Source organism: Ranitomeya variabilis, chromosome 3 (genome assembly GCF_051348905.1).
Source record: "Ranitomeya variabilis isolate aRanVar5 chromosome 3, aRanVar5.hap1, whole genome shotgun sequence".
Classification (NCBI taxonomy): Eukaryota; Metazoa; Chordata; class Amphibia; order Anura; family Dendrobatidae; genus Ranitomeya; species Ranitomeya variabilis.
In genome coordinates, this window is record NC_135234.1 from 479,922,774 (window position 1) to 479,941,850 (window position 19,077).

The following is a 19,077-nucleotide window of genomic DNA, read 5'->3' on the forward strand; positions in this document are numbered from 1 at the left end:
GCTGCAGCGCCGCGCTCCCCATGAGAGAGTGCTCCCCGTGAGGGCACTGAGGCTGAGATACCAGCCGTAGTGAAGGCTGGATGTGAGAGTGTGGACTTGGAAGCCTCCATAATCAGAGAACACGTATTCCCTGACAGTGACCTGAGCGCGCAGCCCCGGTGACCTGCTCAGTGTGTGTGTAGTATTGCTACTGCAGAGAGAGACTGCTCAGTGTGTGTGTAGCATTGCTACTGCAGAGAGAGACTGCCAGGCTAATATACAGAGACTTGTGCAGCAGAGTGGCTGTGTTACTTCCTGCTTCCAGCTTCACTGGGAGAAAAGACTGCAAAGACTTAACCCCGGAGTCTCCAGTTCCCAGGAGACAGAAGAGAGACTTCAGGATCTCAAGCGCTGCTGGTGAATGTACCCACGTTGGAATAAGGACCCTCCAGTCAGGACCTCCCTGGACTGATAAGTTACAAGAACACTTGTTAACCATTTCGATTCCCCTTAACTGTTTACTGTTTGCTTTATCTCTATTACCCCCCTGTTTACTTCCTGCGAAGAGAATCTTACTCCTGTTAATAAATTCCCCTCAACAGTTGGTCTGTCTGTTCCGTGGTGACATACTCAACCCTGCACTCTATTACACTTGGTGTAGTCGGCAGGATGTCACACAGCAGCGCAGAAAGGGCAGACCAAGCAGTTGGGGGAGGCCCCAGGTCTAGCATCTCCCTGGGAGCCATGTTAGTTAACCTGCCAAAATTCTCGGGGTGCGATGTCATGTTGTGGAGTTGGACGGAGCGCATCTGAGGGATGATGCGGATGCATCCTATGACGCCGGCTCTGCAGGCGGAAATAGCTGTGATGGCCCTAGAGGGGGATGCACGGGACTCTGTTATGCTCAGACCCCCCAAGGTGAAAGATACCCTGAACAAAGTATTACGTATACTTGAGGAGACGCATGGGGACCCCACTGACATAGGGGAGCTGCGCATGCGACTGTTTCGCCGGGTACAAAGAGAGGGGGAGACCATGACGCAATATATGAATGCACTGCAGGAGCTTCATACTGCCATTATATGGAAGGACGGCGTAGGGTCAATTGACATTGTGCTGCGAGACCAACTGGTGACAGGCTTGCGAGATGTGTTGATGAAACAGGCCCTGCGAGAGCGCATGCGCGTAAAGCCAGATATGACCTTCTCTGAGGTCGGGAGTGAGGCACGCATGCGCGAGCAAGAGCAAGGGGTGGTAGTGCCAGTGGGGAAGGTATGGAGGGGGAAGGTAACAGCCCCTCAATGGGTAGAAGACTTGAAGAAGGAGGTTAAGCGGGTCCGTGAGGAAGTGGCTGAATATAAGAAGACCCCTGCTGCAGAGTACAGCCCTCCGGTGCAAGAAAGAGAGACCACCCCCAAAGTGAGACTAGTGCCGCTCGGCGAAGAAGACTGCCGACATACAATTGCGGAGCACCCAGTCAGAATGAAGAGGAGATGACATGGACCCGGGATTCCCGGTTGAAGATAAGAATCTGGGAAGAGATAGAGAGTCTGGGGAAAGCCCTGACTGTCGTTTTGGGGACCAGCGGCATAGCCCGAGGTAACGTGCGGAAGCAGCCAGAAAGAGATAGCGGAGAGGTGCGTAGCATGAAGAAGGCTTCAGTGGTGGCCGCAGAGTATAACTCCGTATCCTGGAGTGAAGAGCAACCGCAGATGAGAGAGGTCTCCTGCCGAGGTCGACGATCCAGACTGAAGCGCCCTCCAGACAGATGCAGACGTGAGTGCTGGTCATGCAGAAGGGTGGGACACATGTCCAGAAATTGCCCTACCCGAGAAGAGCGGTGGCAGAGATCCGCTCACCCCTCTGAGGGTCCTGCTAACTGGAGGGAACGTCGCCCCTGGAGAGAGTGGTACGGCAGGAAGAGCAGAGCCCCACCTAGAGCAAGACAGTACCACAATGTTGGATGCCCAGGAGAAGGGGAAAAAGTGCCAAGTGTTCTTGCGATGCTCGTTTTCAAGGTCCTAGTCGATGAGAAGGAGGAACCACTGATGTCGCCCCCTGAGGTGAAGAGTGTGCTGGCTGTTAGCTCACAAGATCCTGATCGGACAGAGGAAATGGAACAGCTGTGTGAGACAGGGTGTGTGGCTGAGAAGCCCTGGGAAGTGATGCCCGCAGAACCCGGTGCAGATGACGAAGAGTCCGGCCTGCATGGTCTTAATCCAAATGATTCTAGTTTTGACAAGAATGCTCCTGTCAAAGAGAGGGGGAGCTATGGAGAAGAATTACTTGTACTAAGCCCCCAGACTGAGGAGCCCGGGCAAGAAGTCCCTAAAGTTTCCAATAACGACAAGGAAAAGGATGAATCGTCTATGCAAGCATCGGCTAGCAGCAAAGCCAAAAAGAAGAAGAAAAAGAAGAAGAGGACAGTGGATGCCGTTGGAAACTCTAATGTGACAACACAAAATTCGTCTGAGGTACTTTCTTCTATGGCTGCCGACGAAGTAGAGGAAGAATATCTCAACCTGACTGATGAACAACTCCTAGACCATTTAGTTTGGCAGTATGTGAAAGAAGAAAGGCAGAAGGAGATGCGAGAATTGCAGGTATCTGACTCCCCTCAAAAGAACAAAGAGAAGCACGAAGAGTTCTCGCCCGTGGAATGGCGAGCTTCAAGAAAGGGGGAATGTAAGGAGGTTGCTTTCCCTGCTCCTTACCTGGAACCACTTAGTCGGACAGCTGGGTTGTTGGGGGGAGGACTTTCTGCCCTGGACAGAGGGGACCATGTGACTGCTGGGGGCAGAGAGGAAGAGAGAGGGGTGTGATCAGAAAAGAGCGGGAGAGCAGAGCGCACGATACAGAGGGGACAGCACGCCAGAGAGAAATCAGGCTGCAGTGCCGCGCTCCCCATGAGAGAGTGCTCCCCGTGAGGGCACTGAAGCTGAGATACCAGCCGTAGTGAAGGCTGGATGTGAGAGTGTGGACTTGGAAGCGTCCGTAATCAGAGAACATGTATTCCCTGACAGTGACCTGAGCGCGCAGCCCCGGTGACCTCAGTGACATGCCAGGACCCCTGAGTGTGACAAGTAAACTGCTCAGTGTGTGTGTAGCATTGCTACTGCAGAGAGATGGCCAGGCTAATATACAGAGACTCGTGCAGCAGAGTGGCTGTGTTACATCCTGCTTCCAGCTTCACTGGGAGAAAAGACTGCAAAAGACTTAACCCCGGAGTCTCCAGTTCCCAGGAGACAGAGGAGAGACTTCAGGATCTCAAGCTTGCTGGTGACTGTACCCACATTTGAATAAGGACCCTCCAGTCAGGACCTCCCTGGACTGATAAGTTACAAGAACACTCGAGGACAATCTTACTCCTGTTAATAAATTCCCCTCAACAGTTGGTCTGTCTGTTCCGTGGTGACATACTCTACCCTGCACTCTATTACATCCCCACGGCCCTGGCGGGCGCCTCCACAAGCAGAAAGAAGGTGTGAGTAAGAAAGAGAAAGAGGAAGAGAGAAAGAGGGGGGAAAAGGAGAAAGGAAAAAGAGAGAATGAAGAAAAAGGGGGGGGGGGAGTGGAAGAAAGTACCCAATAAGAAGAGAGAGAGGCAGAATGGGGTCTTGATGAAAAATGAGAAAGCGAGAAAAAGGGGGAATAAAAAAAGGAAAAAGAGAGAGGAAGAAACAGAGAGGGAGAGAGGAGATGGGGGAGAAAGAGAGATGCAGAGCGAGAGAGTGAAAGAGAGAGGAGAGGAAAAAAGAGACATCATAAAGAGAGAAAGAGGAAGAGTGAGGAATAAATAGAGGAAGAAAGAGAGGTGAATGAAGAGAAAGGAAGCAAGGAAGAAAAAGATGGTTAGAGAAAAAAAAAATTCCTTTCTTGGCGCTTCCGGAAGACAAGGATAGTTTGGAGGTTGAGATAATTTGCTCAGTACCAAATTTATTAGGACACTTTAATAAGAAAGCACATATAATACCTGATGAAGGCCGTTGTGGGCTGAAACGCGTTGTTTTGTTCTTATTAAAGTGTCCTAATAAATTTAGTACTGAGCAAATTATCTCAACCTCCATACTATCCTTGTCTTCCGGAAGCGCCAAGAAAGGATTTTTTTTTTTTCTCTAACCATTGTATTCACGTGCAGTCCTTGGATCAAGGCTGGCATAGTTCCTGCAATAGTGCTGCATACCGGAATATTATAAGGCGTGGATCCATCATACGGATCAATTGAATGTACATACAAGACATCCAAAGGGTGAGTGCAACTATATATATTTCTTGCTGTGAATATACATCTACACTTAGACTCTGCGCCCCTTGTCTCCTCTTTTATATCTCCTTCCGATATCCTTGTGAAGGAAGAAAAAGAGGGAGAGGAAGAGAGAGGAATAGAGGGAGAGGAATAGAGATTAAGAGAGAAACAGAGGGAGAGAAAAAGAGAGGAATATAGATAGAGAGTGGAATAGAGGGAGAGGAATAGAGAGAGAAGAAGAGAGAGGAATAGAGGGAGAGGAAGAGAGAGGAATAGAGAGAAGAAGAGAGAGGAATAGAGGGAGAGGAAGAGAGAGAAGAAGAGAGAGGAATAGAGGGAGAGGAAGAGAGAGGAATAGAGAGAAGAAGAGAGAGGAATAGAGGGAGAGGAAGAGAGAGAAGAAGAGAGAGGAATAGAGGGAGAGGAAGAGACAGGAAAACGGAGAGGAAGTGAAAGGAAGAGGTATAGAGAGAGCAATAGAGGGAGAGGAAGAGAGAGGAATAGAGGGAGAGGAAGAGAGAGGAAGAGAGAGGAATAGAGGGAGAGGAAGAGAGAGAAGAAGAGAGAGCAATAGAGGGAGAGGAAGAGAGAGAAGAAGAGAGAGCAATAGAGGGAGAGGAAGAGAGAGAAGAAAAGAGAGCAATAGAGGGAGAGGAAGAGACCAATCCTCAGCAGTGAGGGCTTCCCATTTCCAGAGACTCTGCACTCTCTTCCCATCCATGGACGAGGAGACTCTGCAGATCGCCGCCCAATATGTCACCACATGTCATAAGCGGAGAGGAACGTAGGACCCGAACGGACAATGACTGCCCAAACTGCGCCCCCACATCCCCTTACTGCCCAAACTGCGCCCCCACATCCCCTTACTGCCCAAACTGCGCCCCCACATCCCCTTACTGCCCAAACTGCGCCCCCACATCCCCTTACTGCCCAAACTGCGCCCCCACATCCCCTTACTGCCCAAACTGCGCCCCCACATCCCCTTACTGCCCAAACTGCGCCCCCACATCCCCTTACTGCCCAAACTGCGCCCCCACATCCCCTTACTGCCCAAACTGCGCCCCCACATCCCCTTACTTCCCAAACTGCGCCCCCACATCCCCTTACTGCCCAAACTGCGCCCCCACATCCCCTTACTGCCCAAACTGCGCCCCCACATCCCCTTACTGCCCAAACTGCGCCCCCACATCCCCTTACTGCCCAAACTGCGCCCCCACATCCCCTTACTGCCCAAACTGCGCCCCCACATCCCCTTACTGCCCAAACTGCGCCCCCACATCCCCGTCACACTTTGGCAGCACTAATTGTATTTTGGTCCTGACAATAAAGCCTGTTTGAATTTGAATTTGAGAAGAACAGAGATAGATAGAGGGAAGGAAAGGAAAAAGCGAGAAAGAGTGAAACAGAAGTGAGGGAAAGTGAATGAGGGATAGAAAGTGAGAAACGAAAAGAAGGGGGGGCGAGGGTGAGAGAGAGAGTGGGGAGCGAGAGAGAGATGGGGGCTGGGAGGGAGAGAGGAGGTGGGGGGGGGGGGGTAGAGACTGACACTGGCTGCTCCACGCACGTTTCCATGCACCAGTACTGTACCCTGCAGTATTAGTGGCGTCACTGTAATGGATGAGACGTGACCGGACACTGCACAGACCGGACCCGGTGCACCCTCGTACTCACCAGCCGTGTACAGATCAACACTTTCTCCCGGCGTCTCAGCCTCCCGTTACTAAGGTAAACGAGCGTCAGTCAGCGTCCTCTGGTTGCTGAGCAACAAGAATTTTAGGGCGGGGAGAGACTGAGTTGTATGCAAAAATCTTCCACCAATGGGAGACGCAGTGGGCGGATCCTGTCTGTAGAAGCTACGAGGAGGGGGCGGGGCTGTCACGCTGGTCGGGGCGTGGTCTTCTGCGGGTGTGGTTGTCACCCTCTTTCCTCAGCCGTCTGCAGTGACGTCACGGCACAGCGCAGCCTGGTGTCTCGGAGCCGCGGCGCCTGCAGACCTCCCCAGAGTCCCCACTGCTCCCTGCCGCCAGCACAGTGGCTCATGCGCACCGAGCTCCCCTCCATGCGCCCGGCATGGTGTCACTGGGGAGCAGGGGGAGCAGGGCGGCGGAGTCTCCAGCCCGTGATGGGCTGATAAACGCGACCTCTACCCCGCGCCGCGGCTTCTAATCCCGCAGTGGGAGAGCGCCCGGGAGTAATGAACGCTGCCGCTGATGGGGACATGAAACGAAACCTATTCTTATTCTGTGTTTTCACGGCATAAAACCGCAATAGAAAATTGCATTAAAACTGTCTTGTGTGCTTGGGGCTCGTCCACATGGAGCGGTTTTCTGTTTTCCCTGCAGGGTTTGTGGAGGGAGCAGATAGCGGCATCTTATTGCCCCGTATCTGCACATAGGAAAGAATAGTGGGCTTTATTCTTCAGGGCTACCTTAGGTCAGATGGACCATCGCTCATGGCCGGGCTAGTCCCCTCACTACCAGCTACACACAATGCCACAGTGCGGCGACTCCATCAGGATGAAGAATGGGTTAGGATTCATGGCTTTTACTCACCCGTGGTGGAACACTTCTGGGCCTGGGGCGGCCACTTCTGGGCCTGGGTCGGTCACTTCTGGGCCTGGAGTGGCCACTTCTGGGCCTGGTATGAAAAAATATATAACCAAAACTAATATTTACAATATATTTAAATAAAAAAAATAGGAATAAAAACTGACACAACACCCAAACCCCTTATAATGAGAGTGGGTCAATAAACACCTGGCCCGATGACTGGAGGGCAACGGGTGGGAGCAAAATAGTGGAGTATAGGCTCTACACGTCCCTAGTATGCTCCCTGCCTGTCTGCGGAGGTTGGCACCCTCTTGGACGCAATATGGTGCCCCCGCTCCTTGATGGCTAGCCCTATAAGCCCTAAGGGTCCCTCAACTGATATGGGAGTGCTAGACTACTGCTGATAACCCTAAATTGCCCACACCTTAGGGCCCAGAGATACTACACACAAATCGATGCCAGGTGGTAATTCACCAAAGTGTCCCAGTCAAAAAGGCCTGGTCTGACCGTACAAAACCCCTTACCATATACACCCTCCAGCGGAGGTTGGCACCCTCTTGAGCGCAAAGTGGCGCCCCCGCTCCTCGGCGGCTGTCCCTGTTGACCCTGACTGAATCCCTGCGAAAGTTGGGGATCCTATAAAGAAGGTGGTGCCTAAGGGCCTACACTAGTGAACCACAATAACGGATATATATATATATATATATATCTCGGTCAGACCAAGAATAAAGCCAAGATTGATCTAGAACCCTTAAACCAGGCAGTCAGAAACCAGGGTGTTTTTACACAACCCACCAGACTTAATTGCAGCTATTTCACAGGACAGGGGGGAGGTGTACCAACTCCACTCCCCAAATATACATATATGGATGCAGGTATATTTATAGCAGCATATTTAGCCTAGTTCAGATATATCTTATATTCTAAGTTGTATAATAGCTATTGATGTACACAAATATAGCTTAGTGCAAACCGAGCATCAGTATGGGGAAGAAAGGTGATTTGAGTGCCTTTGAACGTGGCATGGTTGTTGGTGCCAGAAGGGCTGGTCTGAGTATTTCAGAAACTGCTGATCTACTGGGATTTTCACGCACAACCATCTCTAGGGTTTACAGAGAATGGCCCGAAAAAGAAAAAAAATCCAGTGAGCGGCAGTTCTGTGGGCGGAAATGCCTTGTTGATGCCAGAGGTCAGAGGAGAATGGGCAGACTGGTTCGAGCTGATAGAAAGGCAACAGTGACTCAAATCGCCACCCGTTACAACCAAGGTAGGCCTAAGAGCATCTCTGAACGCACAGTGCGTCGAACTTTGAGGCAGATGGGCTACAGCAGCAGAAGACCACACCGGGTACCACTCCTTTCAGCTAAGAACAGGAAACTGAGGCTACAATTTGCACAAGCTCATCGAAATTGGACAGTAGAAGATTGGAAAAACGTTGCTTGGTCTGATAAGTCTCGATTTCTGCTGCGACATTCGGATGGTAGGGTCAGAATTTGGCGTAAACAACATGAAAGCATGGATCCATCCTGCCTTGTATGGAGCATCTTTGGGATGTGCAGCCGACAAATCTGCGGCAACTGTGTGATGCCATCATGTCAATATGGACCAAAATCTCTGAGGAATGCTTCCAGCACCTTGTTGAATCTATGCCACGAAGAATTGAGGCAGTTCTGAAGGCAAAAGGGGGTCCAACCCGTTACTAGCATGGTGTACCTAATAAAGTGGCCGGTGAGTGTGTATATATATATATATATATATATCCGTTATTGTGGTTCACTAGTGTAGCCCCTTAGGCACCACCTTCTTTATAGGATCCCCAACTTTCGCAGGGATTCAGTCAGGGCCAACAGGGACAGCCGCCGAGGAGCGGGGGTGCCACTTTGCGCTCAAGAGGGTGCCAACCTCCGCTGGTAGGCAGGTGTGTCCGGTTAGGGACTCTGGAGGGTGTATTAGGCTGGTTTCACACTTGCGTTTTGATCTGCAGCGTTTGTAAAAAAAACAGGTGGTGAAAAAACGCATGTAAACGCGTGCAAACGCTGCATTTTTTAGACGCATGCGTTTTTGCATGCAGTAAAAAAACGCGGCGTTTTGACGCGTTTACATGCGTTTTTCCCTGCGTCTGCGTTTTTGAAAGGCATGCTGAGAAGTGTGTCACAGCTGCCAATCATCAAAATCAACTAGAAAACCCACTATTAATAGAATTAGCTAGGGTTAGGGATAGGGTTTGGATCCCTAGGGTTAGGGGTAGCTTTTTATTACAAGAATGTCCTGGTCACCAGGTCACTGATAAGCCACCCCCCACCATCAAGGTGATAAAGGGATCCAAACCCTAACCCTAGGGATCCAAACCCTAACCCTAACCCCTAGGGATCCAAACCCTACCCCTACCCCTAACCCTAGGGATCCAAACCCTAACACTAGGGATCCTAGAGATCCATAAGGATTGGCTATTATGTTGACCTGGTGACCAGGACATTCTTCTAATAAAAAGCTTTGTTCAATGTGGACACCCCAAGATATACGGTATTGCTATAGAGTACTAAAAATATAAACTCGGAGTATTCACTGTCATATTGTTAGGGTTAGGGTTAAGGGTTGGGGTAGGGTTAAGGTTAGGGTTTGGATCCCTAGGGTTAGGGTTAGGATCCCTTTATCACCCTGATGGTGGGGGGTGGCTTATCAGGGTGTATTCTTGTTTTTTTCTATAAAAACGCATGCGTTTAAAACGCAAGCAAACGCATGTACGCAAAAACGCATGCGTTTCCATAGACATCAATGTATTTTTTTGACGCAAATCAAACGCAAATGAACGCATGCGGTTTTTTTTGCGGCAAAAAAACGCCTCCAGAAATTACTACATGTTGCATTTCTGCGACTGAACGCATGCAGCAAAAACACGCATGCGTCGTTAAACGCGGCCAAACGCGTACAAAAAAAGCATGCGTTTTTAATGTTAAACATAGGGAAAAAACGCATGCATTTTTTTCGGTAAAAACGCTGCAGATCAAAACGCAAGTGTGAAACCAGCTTTAGCCATTTGAGTAAGTCGGGTGTATATGGTAAGGGGTTTTGTACGGTCAGACCAGGCCTTTTTGACTGGGACACTTTGGTGAATTACCACCTGGCATCGATTTGTGTGTAGTATTTCTGGGCCCTAAGGTGTGGGCAATTTAGGGTTATCAGCAGCAGTATAGCATTCCCATATCAGTTGAGGGACCCTTAGGGCTTATAGGGCTAGCCATCGAGGAGCGGGGGCGCCATATTGCGTCCAAGAGGGTGCCAACCTCCGCAGACAGGCAGGGAGCATACTAGGGACGTGTAGAGCCTATACTCCACTATTTTGCTCCCACCCATTGCCCTCTAGTCATCGGGCCAGGTTTTTATTGACCTACTCTCATTATAAGGGGGTTGGGTGTTGTGTCAGTTTTTATTCCTATTTTTTTGATTTAAATAAAGATATTGTAAATATTAGTTTTGGTTATATATTTTTGTAAATACTAATTTGGACTATCAGGTATTATACTTCTTTCTGGGCATGGTGTGGCCACTTCTGGCCGCATAATATAGTGTACCTTTCCTGCTATCTACCGAATTAGTGTATTATATTGGAGAAATTTATACCTGCGGTTTGATACATTATACAAGTATGTGTCAGGCTATATATATATCCTTTTACATTGACGCAGACTGCTCCAGCTTAATCTCCTCATGTGCATGTCTTTTTTGGTTTGAGGCACTCTGTCTTTTTAGAAATCTGTATGCATGTTTTTATCGTGTCTGAATTAAATGAAAAGATTGTTTTATCGTTTTTTTCATATAACACTTTTTTTGATCTATCCGTAACTTATTTAGCTACGGGATCAGTATGTTTATGTTTTATTTTGAATGGTGATTTGAACTTTTATATTTAAAAAAAAAAAAATTAAAAACATTTTTTTTTCTTTAGGCATGCTTCAATAGTGTCCATGGGAGACTAGAAGCTGCCATAACCCAATTGGCCCTGCAACATACAGACGAGGATCAGTTCGCCTCTATGTAGTAGAATTACTCACTTGCTATGAGTGCCGACCAACGGGTGGCGCTCTTAGCAATCCGGCAGTGACAACTATAGAGGTCTCCAGGAGATCTGTGATTGTCATGCCAATGAACAGGTGAAGCGCGAGTTAAATGCCGCTGTCAGCATTTGACAGCGGCATTTAACGGGATAATAGCCGCGGGTGGAATGCGATTCCACCCGTGGATGTTCTAGGCACATGTCAGCTATTCAAAACAACTGGCATGTACCGGGAAAGATGTTGGCTCAGCGCCGGAGCACACATCAAAGGAAGGGGGTCTGACATTGGCGAACTATTACACCAGATGTCGGAAAGGGGTTAAATGCAATGGGAAGTGGAAAATGGTTGTTCAACCGAATGGCATACAGTGCTCAGAAGTAAGTGAGTATAATAGAATGTGAAACTTCGGCACTCGAAAATATGTTGCAAAAAAGAGTTTATTTTATTTAACCAGGTGAATTTTAGATAACCAAATCATCGTTTCAGCCTTAGGTTAGGAATACAGTTGAGTTTAAAGGATATAGAGGGTAGCGCCTCGGATAGCGTGCCATCTTGGTGAACAAGATCTATAGCATGTGCCATGACCTATGGTACCATAAATCCTAGGAGGGAGAGAAAGAGAAGATTTTACATTTTTTTTTCAATTTTCATTTTTTATTTTCTATTTTTCATATTTTGTCCATTATCCTTTTCTGCCATATTTCATCTACCATTATTTGCTATTACATACTTATGCAATGGATATCGCCTGTCTCAAGCATCCTGTCTCTCTTTTTATGATAATGGATGTGTTAATCAGCATCTTCTCTTTCTCTCCCCCTAGGATTTATGCTACCATATGTCATGGCACATGCTATACATCTTGTTGGCCAAGATGGCACCCTATCAGAACGGCTACCCTCTAGATCCATTAAACTCAACTGTATGCCAGTTCCTCTATGTACACCGAGACCTTGTCTTAAATTTTTTTAAAAATGTTTTTTTTTATTCTTTTTGTTTCTACTTATGTTCTAACATACCGTAGATATATCTTGACAAAGGCCGGACCTAAGGCCGAAACATTGATTTGGTTATCTAAAATTCATCTGGTCATGTTTTTTGTTAAATAAACTCTTTTTTTGCAACATATTTTGAGAGTGCCAAAGTGTTACATTCTATTATATTAATTGCAATAGATCTGATAAAAACGGACGCCTTAGAGATCATATGACTTCTGTTTTTTTGCACACACTTTGAGTTCGATCTAAAAAAAATAGATAACATCCGTGCATGCTGTGATTTATTTTTTTTTTCCCACAAGGACCATGATTCAATGGACTTTGTATAAAAATGTTCATCTAAACAACCCCACTGACGAGAATTGGTCCCTGTGTGGCCTGCTAGGTACATGGTCAGCACAAGGACAGTGTACCAAAATACACTCATCTTAAAGAACCCTATTGCCCCGTTTGTTAGATCTGTATGACTTTGTATATAATTCAGCTACATATTTTTCCCTTAATATGCTGAAATAGTAAAAAAACAAGCTTGGAAGCAGTACATTTTATGTCAGCATGCGTACCATCAGTGCTGGACAGTTAAAATGTTGATCTTTTGCTGCTATGTCATAAGACAAGTATCATTTTGATAAGAGAAATAATCAATACAGACTTTATATTTAGGGATGAGCGAATAACTTTGGTTAACTCCTTATCCGAACAGCTATAGCACTTACCGAATAGCTGCAGAGGGAACCCGGATGCCTGGAACACTCCCGATAATCAGCTGTTCGGCTCCGCAGCTGCATGTGTCGTGGCAGTGTGATAGTCACAACACATGCATAGAGAACCCAACAAACAGGCCCTCAATGCATGTGTTGTGACTGTCACACAGTCACGACACATGCAGCTGCGGAGCCGAACAATTGATTATCAGGAGCGTTCCAGGCATCCGGGTTCCCAATGCAGCTAATCGGTAAGCGCTATAGCTATTCGGATAAGGAGGGAGCCGAAGCTATTCGCTCATCCCTATTTATAATCTAAAATTTGTCAGTATCTTATATTGTTATTGGCTTTGCATTCTTGTAGTGATGGTGGTTCTAGTGATGTATTCATGTAATGTTGACTTTTTCCTGTATTCATTTACTGATGATGGTTATTGTACTGTATTCATGTACAAACAAAAGAATATCTAAATCATGTGTGCCCACTAGGCACAACAAGAGAAACGTTCTCTGTTAGTACCCTAAAAATAATATTTAACAAACATGTCTCTTCTCAGGCTTAAAGCCTATACATTTAAACAGCAAGTAGGGTCCAGGTAGGATCCAGCTTTGCTTAAAAATGGCATAAGGCTGATGGGAGTGCTCAGTCAAGTATGGAGGCAGTCACTTTTTGTTCTCTTTTGCTGTATTCATGTTCTGATTGTGATTTTGTTGCTGTATTTATGTTTTGATAGTGGTTCTGGTGATGTATTCAAGTACTGATGGCAGTTCATGTGCTGTATTCATGTACTGATGGTGGTTATGTTGCTGTATTCATATACTGATGATAGGTCTGGTGATGTATGCATATCATGGTTGTGAAATATATGTGTTTGTGTGTCCCCTGATGGTATTTCTGATCCTGTATAAATGTACATTTAGTAATCTTTCATTTCTTAGGCTTGACAATAGGTAATTATAGAGTCAGTATGCTGTATATTGCACAAATAGACAACACAAAAGACTGAAAATACAGCTGTCTGAACGAGGCCATGTCAGCCATACTAGTGATTGAATAGAGTGCCCCCCATATGCTTTAGATACCTGTCCAATCGTCTGGAAAGCAGCTATTTTGCTCAGCTCTCATACACAGGAGGGTTTGTGCTGATGAGCACTCCATTGCGGTCTATAATCAAGTTCACAAGAGCATGTAAAAAAATTGATTTTCAGCCAGAAAAAATGATATTTTTAACTGTGTTGGAATCTATAGGGCATCTGTTTTTCCACACATCATCAGTTATTAAAATTTACAACACAAAATACAGTTTTCTAGGCTAAAGAATTGCAATGTATCCCTAAAACTCCTATGCTATACAGATGATCCATATGCGATCAGATTTTTTTTTTCCAGACCTCTAGTCTGAAATCGGACTGTCTGGATCCTTATATTCCCCAACAATCACCTGTCAGTGGGCCCTATATATATTATACAGTCATGCAAACCCACTGATCTGCAGATTTAGCCCATATTAGTCTATTGTGTATGGGCATCGTAGCTACTATCTAAGGAATATGGGCACCTTTAGTCTTGATTTACCAGTTCACACATGACTAAAGTTACTTTCACACTTCCGTCTTTCTTCCTCCGTCACAATCCGTCGTTATGGGCAAAAAATGGATCCTGCAAATGTGCTTGCAGGATGCGTTTTTTGCCCATAGACTTGTATTAGCGACGGATCGCGACGGATGGGCACACGTCACATCCGTCGTGCGACGCATCCGTCGTGTTTTGGCGGACGTGACACACAAAAAAAGTTCAATGTACCTTTTTTTGTGCGACGTGTCAGCCATTTTCGACCGTGCATGCGCGGCAGAAACTCCGCCCCCTCCTTCCCGCTCATCACAATGGGCAGCGGATGTGTTGTAAAACTGCATCTGCTGCCCACGTTGTGCTAAATTTAGCACAACGTCCGTCGGGCCGACGGTTTGCAACGGCCCCGTACCAACGGAAGTGTGAAAGTAGCCTAATGTGCCTAGGCCAGCATAAACGCCAATATAGACCTAACTGTGGTTTGTCTTCTTTATGGATTACTTTTAATTTTTGCAGATGACCATGAATTATTGGTCTCCATAAACAAACCAATTTATATCATCCACAAATAAGAGAACACTTGCTAAATGGCTTTTGTAGAATATGTCTAATCAATAATCAAATTGAAAAAACTCTACAACATACTGTATATTGCATAAACACATAATAGAATCTCAACCATTCAAAGTCTTCTGCTAACAAATCATTTGACACAGGAATTAATACATATTCCTCTTCTTTATTGAAGCATTTTTATTTTTGGGGTAACGTGGAGCTTACTAGCATGTGCCCATCATGATTTTCTATGTACAGTAGCAGAACAAGAGGTACACTTTTAAATACTAGTATATTTTGAGAAACCTATTTGCACAGAAATTCCCTTACAATCCAAGTATACTGTCATGTTCTCTGCTGGAAAAGCCTGACACAAACTGCCCAGCACTGTGTACCAGACGCCCAGCAGCAATGTATACCAAGTACATTATTCACAATGACAAATCTCACAGGATAAAAAGATACATATGAAAGCACAATAACCGAGCGTTAGAAGGCATACAATGTCAGCACAAACGGAGCTATAATCCATATACTGAAACAAGCACTATAGTCAAGTATTACTTTTTTCTTAAAGGGCGTGTACACTGAAAATGTCTGTTTTTACTATGATTATTTCTATTGTTCACTGCTAGAAAATGATGGCCTAAAGCTGCAATGTGCCACTTCTTCCCCACTGATGGGATCGCGACTGCTTGGATTCTCAAAAGTCCTCAGAACGGATGTAAAGTACAAATTATGTAGGAGTAATAGACAACTGTCCGTTATTCTTCAGGAACAGCAGGGGGTCCCAGAGGTTGGACGTCACCGATATGAATGTAATGATATATCCCAGCAATGTGCCAGAGCTTGTTTAAATGAAAGTACCCTTCAGACTCTAGAGTCCTGGTATATGTGCTATGTTTGTGCTAGACAAGCCCCAAAGTGGATTGTAGAAAGTGGCTAATCTATACGAATCGACTAACATAAATATCCCCGTAAAACTTTACTTTTATTATATTAGTTTTAAAAAATCCCCCCAAAAACTGTGGGAATGTGCACTAATAAAAAGATAGCAGTAACTGATGTAAGGATTATCACAGAGGTACTGGATTAGATACATTCATAATGTGTCCCTTCACTCTCGTCTCATGGTGGACATCAATGCCCAGGATATAGGCTTTCTCGTGTCCTTATACAAATATGACCTGCTCTAAAGTGATCCTGATTAACGTCAATAGAGAAGCTCTGTCAAGTATTCCATGTATGTTACTGATAAAAAAAATCTACACGAAATGTCATCAACAGCATACAAAGTCCTCCATTGATAGAAAGATACATCAAATATATAAAAGCACTTGAGCTTCCTGCGAGCCCACTGTGGCAGTTGGTTTATCTTCTATATTGTGTCCTTCCTCTGTTGATTCTTCTGTAATTGGGATAATAATCAATATAGTATTCCCCTATTATACCATATTACTCCTGACCATATTTATTTGGATGTATTGGCTCCTCAGTTGTATAGCTACCCTTCCCTTATTGGATACTACATCACATTAAGGGCAATATAGGGTGTATTAGGGACAGATGAATTGTGTGTATTGTTGGTCAGGTGAGGCCACTCTAGGGGATACCAGGGAAATACAACTAATCATCTGCCTATACCTTTGGTCTTGTCCTGGAGTAAGTGCAACTATTCACTATATCTCATGGGGTATATTATAATTATTGCAGATGGCTCAGTCGTAAGCTAGGACCACCTTACAGCACGTCATATTTGTAGGAGGACAGGAGAAAGCCCTATATCTGGGGCATTGATCTCCACCATAAGACAAGAGTGAAGGGGACATATTATGAAGATATGTAATCCAGTACCTCTGTGATAATACATCAATTACTGCTATCTTTTATTAGTGCACATTCGTACAATTTTTGTCGGGAGTTTTTTAAACTAATATAATAAAAGTAATGTTTTCAGGGGATCTTTATGTTAGTCACTTTGATTCATTCTCCTGTAAATATCTAATTTTGGTCAGTTATCATATACAAGTCTCCACATTTGTGTCTACAGAGATTCAGCATGTCAGCCACTCTCCACAAAACCAATCGTGGCATTAAGTGATATTTCCTACCAGCATGCCACTCCCTAAGGAGGGGAGCTACTGATCGCCAGTGATTGAGTGATTTTTTGGAATTCCTGTACAGTGGGATATAGACATCATGGTGATGTTAAAGGGAATTGGTCAGTAGATTTTTGCTGTGCAATCTGAGGACAGCATGAGGTAGGGGCTAAAACACTGAATTCAATGATCATTTATCAAGCTGTTGTTTATTTACAGTGAAGGTATTATCACTAGGACATTAGCATTGCTGTGACAAGCTGGCTCATGCTTCCTGGTCTGACACTGCCCCCTTCTATGATAAGCAGCTCATTGTCTATGGACTTTGTACATGGAGAGCCTGGTGTGGGCAGGGTTAGCTTTCTCAGCTCTGCTGCATTAGACATCTAAAAGCTCTGATTGTGTCACAACTGCTGCACCCAGTAAACTAAGTGATACATCCTTGGAATCAGGGTCTCTTTTCTATATTATGCTGCTCTCAGATGAGGTAGCAAAACCCTGCTGACAGATTCCTTTTGATGTAGATGCCATGTGCCAGTGATTGACCACCAGGGTCACTTGCCGTTAAGAAAAAATTAGAAAGAAAAGTACTGGAGCAGCAAGAAAATTATCCCTAAATATATTCCAATTCGTTATTTTGACTCATATACTGTACATTTTTTCAATCAGGATTGATGGTGGAATGATTGCGGCTGTGGAAGAATGTTCATTATGTAACCCTTTTATTCTTATACTCTCCCATCCCTTGGCTGAACATCAATGGACTTTTGTATTTTTCCCACTGCAATAACTATCTGTGTATTTAACTATGTAAGCACTCATCAGACCATACACTGGTCCACCACATGGCCCATGTCACATCACTTCCCAGAGATATGATATCCCAATCATCATTTTATATCAAGAGGCACTGTTGTAATACATCAACCACTCATCTCTTCCAATCTATCCTGTGAATGGCAATTAATCCTAATTTCTCTGTGCCTAGCTTCTCCAATTTACTGATTTTCGTACTTGTAAAAGAGAGATGTAGATAATACCTACTCCTTGTTATAAAGTTGAGGGATTACCACATGTCCTTAAGTTAAAGGGATAATCCGGGACCATATTTTTTTAACATAGGCCTAAGAACTAAGAGGTAGGTAGCTGCTAACTATTTGCCTGTTCTACCTGGCGCCGATTCAGCACGGTTACAGAGCGCTCTTGCCGGCGATTCTGCTGCTTCACATCAAAAGAGAAGCTCTTCCTCTTTTGGGCTGCGCTGTCAATGGAGCGCAACTGCAGGCATCATGCTGATTGTCAGCTTCCCACAGATAGGCAGTAAGGAGTCAGTTGTCAATCAGCATGACATCCCATCAACAGAGCAGTGTGAAAGAAAAGCCGCTGCTGTCGACGTGACTTCAGCGAAAGCTGCAGAAACGCCAACCGGAGCCACCTATCACCGCTCGGGATGGCAGTGGTCTACAGCAGAACAGGCTGTAGTTAGCAACGAACCTGCCTGTTCGTTCTTAGGCCCGTGGCTTGCGCTTTATGTAGTGCTTCTAGAGAAGAACATTATGTATTTCATGCGTAATTCCCTGATATAAAAAACTCAAAAGGAATAAGACTTACAATTTTCCAAACTTTGGATCATAAGAGTTAAAAACGCAATGCAAATTATAATGACTCCTGATTGTGAACACTTTGGACCAAAATGGTTACTATTGAATATTTATCTATAATGCTATATATAAAGTACCTGCATAATACTGTGCTATAATGTATGTGCAATGAGACATGTATAATATATACATGAACAAGACGCCAAAAATACCCAATATATTACATTTGTCACAACTTAAAAAAAATGCAGTCTGCATGTGAACGTTTTCTACAGGCCTTACCACAAAAGCTACATGGTCTATGATGCCTCAAGCAGTTACCAACTTGTTGTACCTATCACATCCATGCAATGTCATTAAAATCAATCTGCTTGTAAATTAACTTGATCCAGTACCAGAAATGTTGTCACAGTAATGGACTATATTGAGACCCTAATGCCTATAGTAAGGCTTTACACTCTTTCATATGGTTTTGTGGTTTGGAGAGTTTAGAGATAGGTGACTGGCGGACGGCGTTAGTTTTTCAATGACAAAGTTACCATTCCTGGGCTCAGGAGCTTCAGGAATAATGATATCAAGGCCAACATCTTAACTGATTTTAAAGGATTTAATATGTCTGACCTTTTCTGAAGCTGGCCATACATATTAGATAGCTGTCAGCAGAACTATTGTTCGGCAGACAGCTGCCTTTCCTGTTTCCCTCATACACAGAAATGTTTGA

The 19,077-nt window shown here is 45.1% G+C and overlaps 1 protein-coding gene across 1 annotated transcript in view; it reads right to left on the minus strand.

Moving 5' to 3' along the window:
• CFAP47 (cilia and flagella associated protein 47) overlaps window positions 1-6,458 on the minus strand; it is an 816,247-nt gene extending 809,789 nt beyond the window's left edge. Inside the window, exon 1 of the mRNA XM_077296700.1 lies at window positions 5,897-6,458. The gene's annotated coding sequence lies outside the window, so the exon portion shown is untranslated. The remainder of the gene's footprint in view (window positions 1-5,896) is intronic.
• Window positions 6,459-19,077: the final 12,619 nt, after the last annotated feature.